At 34.8% G+C, this 13,448-nt stretch overlaps 1 protein-coding gene across 6 annotated transcripts in view; it reads right to left on the bottom strand.

Annotated features, from left to right (window-relative positions):
* Window positions 1-642: 642 nt before the first annotated feature.
* Window positions 643-13,448, bottom strand: part of LOC149553084 (Peptidase S24/S26A/S26B/S26C family protein) — a 67,148-nt gene continuing 54,342 nt past the window's right edge. For all 6 annotated transcript variants that reach the window (XR_016353024.1, XR_016353023.1, XR_016353017.1 and 3 more), the window contains one exon: window positions 643-969. The gene's annotated coding sequence lies outside the window, so the exon portion shown is untranslated. The remainder of the gene's footprint in view (window positions 970-13,448) is intronic.

The raw sequence follows: 13,448 nt of genomic DNA, 5'->3' as shown, positions 1-13,448 counted from the left end.
TTATGTTAACAGATATTAAAAAAACAAAAAGAAGTGATTTGATAGATTTGTCAAAGGGTGCAATAAAGAACAATTGTCGATCCATGATTTCTATTAAAGAAAATATGTAACAAAAGGATGGAATTTCCTTAGACAAAGAGGTGCAATTCATGAGAAGAGTGCAATTAACAGCCTAGACTTTTAGGAGATGAAGGCATAAATAGAGATTGAACTTGAAAAAGGTATGTTTTGAGCTTTGAAGACAATAAAGTGTGTGTACCTAGTTTGAGTGGGTTTTGAATGATAATATCATATTAGATTTGGATATATGAGAAAATTGTTGCAGAATTGAGAGGAAAATTATTAGGAGCTTACAACAAATTTCAAGGGGACAAAGAGATTGGTTTATGGCAACTTTATGATCATCATTTAGCTAGAATTTATTTTTAGTGTTGGGGCTTCATTTGTTGAGGCTGGCATTGCATATTTTGGAGGTTGGTGCCTCATGTTGGTGGAGTTGGTATTGCAACTCTATGTAGTTGGTGCTTCATATCTAGGAGATGTCTCATATTTAGTGCACAGTGTTTCTAGTAGGCTCTTGCCTGCAAATACTGTAGAGGGGAGATATTCATATACAAGCATTTATTTTTTAGGATTAACCCATTGGGGTGAAAGGTACCATTATTATTTAATCATGTTTTCGAAGGATAAAATTAATCAATATATTGATTCAACCTTTGCCCCGCCTTCCCCACCCAAAAATAAAATAACATATATTCCTTCAACTACCAAAAATGCAACCCAAGCTACATGAGAACAAATATGATTCATTGGTCATCAAATGTTTGCAAGTTTTAATGGCATCTTCAATGTTTTGTTTTAACATAAAATAAACAAACATGAACCATCATTATTTCCTGTATCCTTTGACATTGGTAAAAACCACCTCTATTTTGTTATTTTGTCATCGAACAAAATTTGCCCATACACCTGTAAACAAAATGTCTTATTCTTGTAAGAATTGAGAAATGTCTCTCAAGAAAAATAATGTTCAAATATAGATGTGCAACCACATTATTGTTCACAAAAATGTAGCTACAAATTTAAATATGCAGCTATTAATGAAAAACTTGACTAATGTTTACAACTAAAATAAAAAAATATAGTGTCACCTGAAAATAACACATCAAAACTATTTCATTCAAGTTCCCTAAATAAAGCAATGTATTACACATTTTTTAAAATTTAGCTTGTTTTCTTTAGAACAAGTTTCTATAAACTTTCTCAAACTCCTATATTTTGAAGCAAAAATGATTCTTCATGTTCAAGAACTTATTTATGTAGGCCAACAAGTTTTAGACATTAATTTATAGTAATTTGAAGCTAGTATTAACACCTTCTAGTGAGCAAGTCTTGCCATCTATCTAGAGCATGAGCAAAAACTAGTTGTAAAAACTCAAGCAAACGGGAGTGTAACTTACAAATGATCTACATGCAGAAATGGTGAGCTCCAATCTGAGCCTCCCTCAAAAGCTCATCTAGTCCACAAAATTACAAATCGTCTTGATTTTATTTCATTAACATTAATGTTTCTGCAAGGATTGTTTTGATTAAGTAAAAACAACTTTTGAAAGGACACAAAACCTTGTACAAAGGGACAAGAAAGATGGACACCACCAAGTTCCCCACAAGAGGGCAAACAGCCCAAAAAACCACAAACCATCAAGATTTACATTTCGGTCCCAACTTTTGAGAACGTAAATACATATCAAATGAAGGTTTCGAGGATTTGTCTTTATTTCCTTTAATTGATGTCCAACCATCCTCCACCTTCCCAGCTTCCTTCTGCCAATCCCCACTAACCCCCAAAACCCTCGCTGCAGGAGAAGCACCAGTAGCAGAGTTCTGGACAGAGTCAACAACTGAAAAAGGGACAACATCAACATTTTGACTCAAATCCGCCAAAGCATGAGAAGTGTTAGCAGCAGCATTTTGAGTCAAAAGCATCAAAGGGACGGTATTCAAATCACCGGAGACAACAATAGACTCCTCAACCAAATCAACCTAAGAAGGGCTATCTGACCCATCCACCTCTGTGGATACTTTCTAAACCGTACAATGATCATTTGAAACCCCCAACCACCAAGAAAGTGATTTTTTCGAACAAACCTTGTCAAAGAAGCAGCGCGCAACAAGATCACCAGTCAAATGACATTTCCTACATTGAAAGGAAATACCCTCATAATCCAGAAGCTAAATCAAAGAACCATTTGGAGTAGCCAACTTTATCTTTACCAAAAGCCCCTTGGAAACATTTATCTCCACAAGGATGCAGGCATACATAGTCCTACAAATATTAGAGAAAGCTGAAACAACCATCAAAATATCCCCCAAGGCATCCCCCACAGCCTCCAGGACCGCTTTCATAATGGATTGTTTACATATCAAGAAATAAGATTTTGTGTTTCAAACACACTTGATTGACTTCATTTATGATGGTTCTCTTAAACAAAAAAAGACAATGTGATTTTCTAAAGGTTACTTACCCCAAGTTTCCAAGATGGCAATGGCAAGGAGGGTGGGGTGGACATGTTTCCCAAATGACATTTTTTTTGCCAATTTTGGGGACGACAAAGGGGATAGTTATATAACAATAGGGGAAATTAAAATTTGTAGAGAAATTCAAAATATTCATATGAAAACATGGATAACATGCACTTATACATAATGGAACCTTAATATATGAGAATTAGTCGAATTCATATGCCAATTTTTTGTTATTTTGAGAGAAAGTCAAAGTCACCTCAAATACATTGAATAGCCAAGATTGATTTAAAATCAATGACCTTGATTAATCCATGACAAACCCCAATTTAGAAAAACACAAATAGCCAATAAATACAACGCACAGACCCATGGGCCTGCTGATGTAAGTTTCGTTCCACTACAACATACAAAATTGAACAATTAATGTTACATAGTAAAACAAAAAAACATCCAATCCTCTTTAATAGAGATGCTCATATGCTAAACAATGTTCTAGATTGTGTGATCAAATGAGACAACCTCAAAGTTCCTTCTCTGTTGTGGACTTTCACTTGGATATAATGATGTGATATGTTGCTTATCACAAAGGGACTTACATTGTTCATTCAATGGATAGCAACTTGACTTTAACTTCTTCAATCACTTTCAACCAAATAAATTGCAAGCGAAAAGGTTAAGAAATATCTAAATAGTATACTCCTAGAATGTAAAGAAATAGTGGACACCAAATAGAGTTAGTTCAGCCATTTCAACCAAGTTGGTCCAATCTCCTTAAGGTAAATGTAAGATGTTCAAACTATCATCATATTATTACTACCACCTATCAATGCATATCAAAATGCAAACAATAATCGAAGTTAAGTTCATAAATATGTAATTCAATCACACAAGGCAAACTTACAATCATCGAGCAACTAGTGGTTTGGTCTAGGCAAGTTCACCAAAGATGCTTCCAAAATCACTTTCATTCAACTACACTATTTCTAGTAACATGAAATAAAATCCCAAGTCATGATATGTAGAAACCATGCAATACACCAAAAGCAACACCCATAATCCATGATGAAGGCCAATACTGAATCAACAATTACTTTCATAGAACTATGGTAATAATTTCAATAAGATCAAGGGAAAAGATTTATCCAATACAAACCCTTATTAGATATGCCACCCTATTATTCAATTACATGAAGGCACCGTCATGCGGGCCAATAAGAAAATATCAATGCTTTTGAGAGCAAATGAGAGAATATGTGCACTTGGCACAATATGGTTGAATGGAGGCGCATAAGTAGAGCCTTACGATTGGTTGAAGGCAAGTGGATACCACCTTAGTTTCCTTATCTTGTACACTTGATCAATTCTTGGGTGATGAGAAAAAATGTCTTAACACTCAACATTATCAAGTCTTCAATTGTGATGACATATTCCCAAATTGATTCATCATCTTAAATTTTCTCCATCTTAATTCATGAAAATTTTCTCATTGCCATGATTTAATCTTAACTGTACTTGCAAACTTGATGTCTATTTCAATTCATTGACCTTGACCTTCTAGAAATGATGAAGTCTTTCATGTAGTTGGATTTTTTCAAAATTAACTTGGATTTCCAAAGGAAATTCAAGTTGATGATAATTTTCCAATTCTATAAATTTGTTTTTTCTTTCATGACTTCTTCATTGAATTCCATTTTTTATAATTTGATATTTTGAACTTGTATTAGAATCCTCTTTTTAGCGTTCATTCTTAAACTATCTTGCTTGCCTCAAACCCTTAGACTTGTTCTTGTTGCACCCATTTGTTCTTTACTTACTTGGAATCTTCAACTTGACCTTGTCATCATCTCCTTGCCCTCCAAACTTCTCCTTTTCATATATTACTTTCCAAAATAAAAGATAAATCTTATCAACCTTACAAAATGGTAAGCATGAATGAAATGAATGAAATCTAATGATATGAGATTACATCTAGATTTGCTTTGAGTCAATCTTTTATTCCGCCAGGTTCGTGCTCGTGGCCCCATGTGTGGGGGTTATCCTCCACTGATAAAGTGTGCAAAACATCTAAATCTAAAAACATGCCCAGGAATACAAGCCCAACGAAACTAAGGTCCATCACCAACACCGGCCTCTGGTATTTTGGTGTTTGGCTAAACTTTAGAAGTAAGAAGTCTTGAGTTCCAACCACCCCCTCCCCCCAATCGTGGTGTTGCCTGATTGAGGGACCATGTGTGGGGGTTATCCTCCATTGATAAAGTGTAAAAAACATCTAAAGCTAAAAACATGCCCAGGAATACAAGCCCAATGAAACTAAGGTCCATCACCAACACCAGCTTCTGGTGTTTTGGTGTTTGGCTAAACTATAGAAGTAAGAAGTCTTGAGTTCCACTAAACCAACTTGAACAAGGATTAATATCAAAATAAAGAGGAAAACTTTTGATCATTGATTTTATTAGGTTCAAGACCAAATTTATCTTCTTCAATTCTAATTTTCTTTGTTTCTCTAGCTCGGGTGTCTTCCTTCAACATATCAATGATGTTCTTGGAAAATTAGTGATGTTCTCCCTTCAAACCTTCCCAAAATCATCGTCCAAGTCTTAAAATTGTTGTCAAAGAGGAAAATGTCGTCTTCTAAAGGAACTTGCTGCCCTTAGGTGAGAGATTTTGTTTGGGATTTATGAGAAAATAAATCTCCTCCACCTTATATAGGTGATTTCAAAGTTGAAAGTGTATGTCCCTTTTGGGTCGACTTGTTGTCATTGGCCAAAAACAATCATTTCAGTTGAAAGATATATCTTGTAATGAGGGTCAACTTTGATTGGGATAAGAAGCAAGTTTTTGACCTGGATTAGTCCAATATTTTGCTTAAATGCACATTACCGCTTTATCTTCATTTTGTTCCTTCCAATCACTAAATGGTCGCTTGATAAAATTCATGAACTCTAATTTGTATTTGAAATGTTTTTGTAGGCCAAATTAGTCCAAAAAAAATTGCTCTAAAATGAGTCACAATTTTAAACTTATTCTCCAAGACATTATTTTTGTTTACCCTTAGCCTTCGTTTCCTTCAATATTAATTGACTTAGAGCTTGTACTCATACCAAAATCATCTTATTCGGGGATAGAAATCAAACATAAGTCATGATTTTGCCAAGATATTGAGGTGGAAATTTGGCACCCTCTCGATAATAAGAATCTAAAGAGGTGGTTGGATTCTAACCACCTCTTAGAATTGTATTTCACATTTTGATTTTTACAAATCTTCATGGTTTTCTCTAGTCTATCAAACTCTTATCTTTACTAAGCCTTGGGTGCAATTTATGTTTAAATTCAAGTTGCAAACCTTCACTAGCGAGGCCTTAAAATCATTATCCATTCCAATGCTTCACATCTTAGGCCATCAAATTGACTTGCACCTCCCTCTTTCTCATGAAACTCACCTAAGTAGAAGGGTGGAATTTTGGTAAGTGTTGGGATTACGAATCCCAAGACAAGGGGGATTCTACCCCTTTTGTGGGGATTAATCTTTCTTCCCTTTGAATTCTTAACACAATTGTGCTTAATTTGTACTAACGATGCCATTATTCTTTGTTCAATTTGGATCTAATTTGATGATAGGTTTGAAACCATAAATTGCCTTAAAACATCAACTCAACTCATCTTTGAATTGCCCTACTCTTGTTGCTCTAAACTAGGAGGCAAAATTTAGAGAAGAGTTGGGATTTGAACTCTTGATAAAGGGTCAAATTCCACTGCTTAGTTTCCCAATTTGTTGATTCACTTTTGTCTCCTACATTACACAACTCAACATGATTTTCAAGGGTAATTTGATGTTTTGATCAATCTGATATGCACTTTGCTTGATTGGCATTTGATTTCATTCAATTTTCTTCTTCAAGGTTTTCTCAATTTCATCTAGGCCCTTGAATGGTTTTTCATCTTTTATCCTTCAAATTTGATCTTTGCTCAATTTCATCTGTGCCCTCGACTAGTTTTTCACCTTTTCTTAAAATTTGAACTTCCTAAATCATTTCGATTAAAAATAAAGACCTCAGCCAGCCCATACACTTTGGTTGAAATTCTTAGGGTTCTTCGAAACATAACGAGGAAAAGTGCCAAAAATTTAATGACACTCAAGATTGAGAATCTTGAGAGGTGGTCGAATTCTACCTCCTCTCGAGATTACTTTACTTTTGCAAATTACTTCTCAAAATCATCGTTTTTCACTCTTTGAATCATTTTCACACTTGAAATTCACCTAGAATATGAGTAGAATTTTTAAGGGTTGTCGAAATTGTCAATCTTGAGACATGGTCTAATTTTGAACTAGTATCAAGATTTTTCATTTTACAGGCTAGCTCCTCATTCTTCAAGTAAGTTTCTAAAGCTCTGAGGGCGAGGTTGTGTATATACAATATAAAATTTAAGTTATATTTTATATAAATGTTGTTAGTATGTTTGAGATAGATTTCAAGTTCGTAGGAGTTATGATAAAGATTTTAGATTTTGGGAATTTCTAAAAAAATCCAAACTTGGCCAAATTTCAAGATTTAGCACACATACCTTTCTTGACTTTCTAACATTAAATTGAAACTGGATCAAGAAATTTCAAAAGGGTCTAACTCATTTCATCAAAAATCTTTTGATTTCAACTCCATATCCTTGACTAGCTTAGTCAAGCTCTTTCTTACATGCCTGAGAGACTTCACTACCCAACAAGCCAGAGTTGCTTGAACTCATCTCTTTGACTTGGAGACTTGAAAATTGCTAACAAGACCACCTAAGACCATCGACCCTATTGCTTAAGAAAAAAGAGTTGGTCCCCATTTGCAATGGGCCAATGGTGTGGAAATGTCACAACAAGGCTAAAGGCAAAATGACATTAATTTGAAATACATATCCACTTGAAAATGCACTCTGTACACTTCGAGTAATTTGATTCTGAGGATAAGTGGATGCCCCCTTAGCATATTCATTCAATCTTTGTCTCAATTTCATCTTTCAACTTCACCTTCTTTAGGAAGCCTTCCTATTAAACTTGTCCCTAAACTTGGTTCTAATATCTTGGCTTCCCTAGAGCAATCAGTGCCTCTGCGTTGAAGATAGACTTGTAAATTTTCATGTCGTTGTATGTTTAATGATGACAATCTTTCTTATTTGTAGACCTATACTCGCATTATTTGATCATCCTTGTTCAATAAAGCCCTAATTATGCTTGGGACATCTGTGATACCTTATCTATTTCCTCCTTGGCTCAGAATCCTTTAACCTTGATCATTATCGTACCTAGGTACAATGTGAGGAGACAATTGACCCTCATAGAGAAAAATTAGAGTCCATAACAACCATGTAAGATCCTTATGGAAAATTGATGTAAATATGGACAAATTGATTTCCCTATAAGATAGTCCTTATTCTTCAAGCATTCAATCAAGTAAAAATTTGACTTGCTTAAGGACACATGAATGTCCTTGGAGGCTATTCTTTATTTTGCACACAGTAGTTTTTGAGTGGAAGATCAACACATAAACAAATATTATGATTTACGCAAGATTCTCTTGATGTTCCATTGTTGCCCTCCTTGGTTATTAGGGTCTCATGCAATCACTCCTGCAAAACGGACGAAGGCATGAAGTTTATGGCCTTCTAAGGAAATGTAGTAGAGAAATTAACTTCAGACCCCTAATCCCATGATTTTACCATTAATTTGCAACTTTATAGCTTAGAAAATCAAGCACTTAAGCTTGTAACCAAAGTTTAAAACCAAATGCAAGATTGTAGGCATTTGAAGACAAGTCTAGAAAAATCAAGCCTGCAGTCTGAAGATGAGTGAATTTAAGGGTTTAAAACTAGTCCTTGGCTGTTTAAAAACTTAATAAAACCAAAACTTTGAAGTCGCAGATCTTGATAATTTTCCTACGACATGCATCTGAAGACTTGGTATGCAAACAAGATGTAATCAGATTTTCTAGGAATTAAAACATGACTCCAATGACTCACTTAGACTTCCAAAAGAAAAAATCGCACTTTCTCATTTAAGCACAAACTCTGTTAGAAATCAATCCACAAGCCTTGCTAAATGTCACCCAAACATCAATCCCGAGGTCTGACAATGAGGATTGTTTCCCACTGCTAGACAGATTTTTCAACAAATTCTGAGAATAGAAGTCTTAAGACACTTGGTACAGACCTCATACACTCAGAGATATCAGATCTTGGGGTCATGAAAACACGTATTCTGATAGGTATTTTGCAGATGCAAATCTTGAAAACAGATTTTCCAACATAAGACATATCTGATTCTGTAAGACAAAACTCAAACAGCATATACCTGGGTGCTTCTTTCCTCCAAATCATATGTTTTTTGTAAAAACATTCCCCAAACACCCTGCAATGAATTCAGATAAGGTTTAATTGTTTAAGAAGTTTCTAAGGTTTTTCATAAAACACGCACCACCAGGGGGGCTTTCAGACTTAAGTCTGATCCTTACTGAGTTTGCAGCTTCTTGACCTAAACACGCACCACTAGGGGGCTTTCAGACTTAAGTCTGATCCTTACTGAGTTCGCAGCTTCTTGACCTCTTGGACTTTGCTTTTGAGTTGAGTCTGGTTCCAATTCTGATCCTAGGACAGGTTTGTTAATTGTATGTTGGAACCTCTGATTTTCCTCCCTTGCAAATCATCGCCTCTTAAGAATTTCCCGGCTTAAGTCTGTAGACTTCTCCCTTCACAATCACCTATGCCTTGACGAATGTTTGATCAATCTTGAGCTCCCTTTACTTGCAATGACTTTGTATGGCACTTTGACTTCAGACTGTCACCTCCAATGATGGCAGCAGATAAGTTTCAATTTCTCGCTGATATTTTGATGTTTTATCGTCAATATAGTGACAATTTATCGCGATATTTAAAGAACTTATTGTACAAGACCAATTCATACAACAATCATATTCACATCTACAATATTATGATTAGCAATTATATGTCAATCATTCGATTATACGTTTAATCAATATTATAGCCAATCATGACCTAAACATTTGAAATAAACTCAAGGACTTTTGCTAACAAGAACATTGTAGGGAAGAAGACAATTGTCATAAAGGAGTCTATCGGCAAAGACATATCTTAACCATGACTATGTTACTAAATCAATGGCAGATACAACTAGATTAAGGAAGAAGACAATTGTCATAAAGGAGTCTATCAGCAAAGACACATCTTAACCATGACTATTTTACTCGACCAATGGCATAGATATAGAAGCGATAAAATATAATTAGATAACCAACATCACTAATATTGGTGAATAATATATGCAGTGCAGTGATCGGTGGTCAACTAGTTGATGTCAATTCTCAGTAACCGAACTATCATGAGAATGACTTAAGTAAGAACTACTCACATAATGAGGAGAGATCAAGACCAAAGGATGAGCCAACATACACATGACAGCGATACCAAGGGACTCGGGCTAGACCTCATTCCATTCTACTAATTTTTACTAGATCTGCTAGGAAGGGGAAAGGAAGATGTAAACTATTTTAATATTGTACTCGACACTTGTATTTGCTTATAGTTTTACAAAGACAATTTGTCATTTTTAATTTGCTTCAGACTATCAGACTATGGCTAGAGCCATCAGTATTCCACTTGAGGATGCGATTTCATATCCTATTTACATTTATATATATCTAGATCAGCTTGTGTGGTTTGTTTACTCATTTACTAACTCATTAAAAGCATCTCCTTATTGAATTCTGCAAAACAAAATGCATTTCTAATTATATTTAAGCAATTTAAGTTCCCGAAAAGTTCCAGACTTATCTTCGATATTTGTCGATATCTTATTTTTTTCCCCTTGGCGATAAGTTGCCAATAATGATATTTTGAACCATGCTTTCGAGTACCATCTTCAATTTGACTCTGCTACAGACATGAGGCAGCCCCAAAAAATGTTTGTTTGACTCAAAGAATGCCTGTTTAACTATAAGGTTTAATTGCGAAAAAAGTATCCAGGCTCAAATCTGTGTTCAGTGCAAAACCTCTCAAATTCATTCACTATTCTCTCCCTTGAAATCAATTGAGATATTTATTAGAGGAGATTGAGTTCTTACATTGTCTATCCAATATTCTATTGCTGGATGAAATATCTGGAAACTGCAGTTGTACTGAAGATTCAGTAGAAATTACTGGATTTTCTTGGGCATTTTCTATTGGTATTTTCCAGTTGCTGTTATTTGAAACACTGCATTCTTGTTTAACAGTTTTTGGTTCAGTACTTAATCTTCTTCAGCCTCATATTTGCTCTTCACTCAGAATAAGTTCTAGGGAATCTCCCTTCTCACCTATTCTATCTTACCCCATTCACCAATCTTTCAATCTGAAGAAACCAGCCCATTTCCTAGTGTCAAGTGCTAAGCTCTATAAACAACTACAACATAACCAGGGATAGAGTGGCTTCAATTGTGAAGCCAGTTGGAAATCTGTCCTCAGTACTAAAAACAAGTCAGATTCGCTTGTTCCACAATCTGCAAAATTGAAGTAGCAAACAAACTATAAGGCATCTCAAACACTACATTTTCTATTGGTGATTTCTAGTTATAGTTATCTCAAACACTACATTCTTGTTTAACAGTTTTTGGTTCAGCACTTAATCTTCTTCAGCCTCATATTTACGCTTCACTCAGAATAAAAGATGTTCTAGGGAATCTCCCTTCTCACCTATTCTGTCTTACCCCATTCACCAATCTTTCAATCTGAAGAAACAGCTCACTTCCTAGTGTCAAGTGCTAAGCTCTATAAACAACTACAACATAGCCAGGGATAGAGTGGCTTCAATTATGAAGCCAGTTGGGTATCTATCCTCAGTACAAAAAACAAGTCGGTTTCGCTTGTTCCACAATCACTGCAAACCTAGAGTAGCAAACAAGCTATAAGGCATCAAGACAATTTATGTGTTTCACATTGCCAAAATAAGTAATCTATACATCATTCTAAACTATCCATTTTTACAAACCAAGAACAGTCATCCTAGACAGGTTTCGAGGCCAATTTAGCATAATGGCAATCGAAAAATATATGCTGATGACTTTAAGACTGAATACTAAGGAATCATTTCAATATTTCACAAATATCTAGTCTTCAATACAAAGCTAACCAGCTAAAGAAGGAATTTTTGGTTTTTTTGCCTCCAGAGCACCAAACTAAGTTCAAAACTCCATCTCCATTAATGCTCAGTAACTGTTGCTGTATTTGATTGAATTTAAGTTGCCAATACATTCTCCTAATTAACAGCTTGTACAGATTTTTAGAATCAATCCATTTCATCTACAACTTGATCTTCATTGCCATTGTAGAATTCAACTATAAAACCATCAAAATCTAGATATCTGTCGATAATTCGTAGATTAATTTAACAATCAAATCTCACCCTTAATATTTCCTTATCAAGCTCCATGGCACCTTGAGCAGATTGCTTTTTAAGCACAAATAACTAACAAATATTCCTCTTTTTCTCTCTTGGCTGTCACACTCACTACATAAGAGCCATTAATAGAATTCGGAAAGAAAAAAAAGATCCTGATATGTAGTTACCTGATTCCAATCAAGCATTTCATATCTATAGCTCCTCCTTTTAACCAGTTCATCTTGGACCTAATCCTGGCCCCTTGTACCTTATATGTCCTGAAATCTCCTACTCCACCTGTGACTAATATATTCTTGTTAGAATGTTGTGCTTGGAAACAATCTTCATTCAATCATATAGATAGTTATCTTTTACTTATAAGTTGCATGTTTCTTGGCTTGTGCCTTAGCTGTGCCTCATACTCGAGAAAACTTCAATAAAACCGTCATGGCCTCCTCACATTTCTGGATCGGACATTGCAAGGAGTGGACATGCTTATCTTCAAGAGAAATTGCCTCTGCATGACCCATCTTCCAAGAGAGCACATAAATCTTGCACAATGCACAGTCCTTATTTCCCAATACTGGTCCTTTTCAGCCAGTTCATGTGGAATTTCAAAGAGGAAAATGAGTAAGGTGAATTGTAACATTTTCATAGCATTATTCTGCCCTCCCTTTATGACTCTAACTGAAGCCCCCAAGCACAATAACTCTGTTACTGATACGTCCCTAGGCAGCCCTGGGACCTGGTCTGGTTTGAACTGAGTTCAAGGTCCTGATCTGGTATTCTGTAGGCTCAGCCAGGGTCCTGCCCACAGCTTGAGGACTCTGCCCAGACAAACCTGAGCCAAATTCCACCTCCAGAAGCATCAAGCCAGTGAACTTAGGTGTTTTTTACTCACTTTTTTCACTTTTTTATTCTGATGTATCCATCTATAGCAGCTGTAAAAGGATTGTCAAGACTAGCATCAATGAATGATCACCAGGTTGCTATACTAGAAAGAAAATGGAAGGTCTACTATTAATCATAAATCTTTGCATATTCAACCCTCAATCTCTAACAGTACCAAATTTGTAGCAATGCATGACACATGTTTATCAATGTTAAGCTAAGTCACAAGGTTCGAATTCGAGTTTGACTTCAACAACAATAATATCCGGATGAAATTCGGAAAGAGTAAAAATTCAAAAAAAACAAAATTAATTGAAATTTGGCTTATATAAATTTAAATTTAGAATAAATATAATAAATTATAATAATAAATCCTTAACAATGCTAAATAGCTTTAAGATTATATTATATTAAAAAATATAATAGTTGATTGTATTGTTTATTAAAATAAATAAAATTAAAAATTAATATAAATATTTTAGACTTAATCAAATTAAAATTATTTGAAAAAAAAGGATATTATTTAATTTAATAAGTATTACAGGATAATAAATTTAAAAATATTTCAATAAATATATTTAAAAGTTTAAGTTGTCAATATATTAAAAAATGTAAGGTTTAT

This window comes from Cupressus sempervirens, chromosome 6, assembly GCF_028749045.1.
Source record: "Cupressus sempervirens isolate cs-2001-9-10 chromosome 6, ASM2874904v1, whole genome shotgun sequence".
Lineage (NCBI taxonomy): Eukaryota > Viridiplantae > Streptophyta > Pinopsida > Cupressales > Cupressaceae > Cupressus > Cupressus sempervirens.
This window is presented reverse-complemented; position numbering and strand designations above follow the sequence as displayed.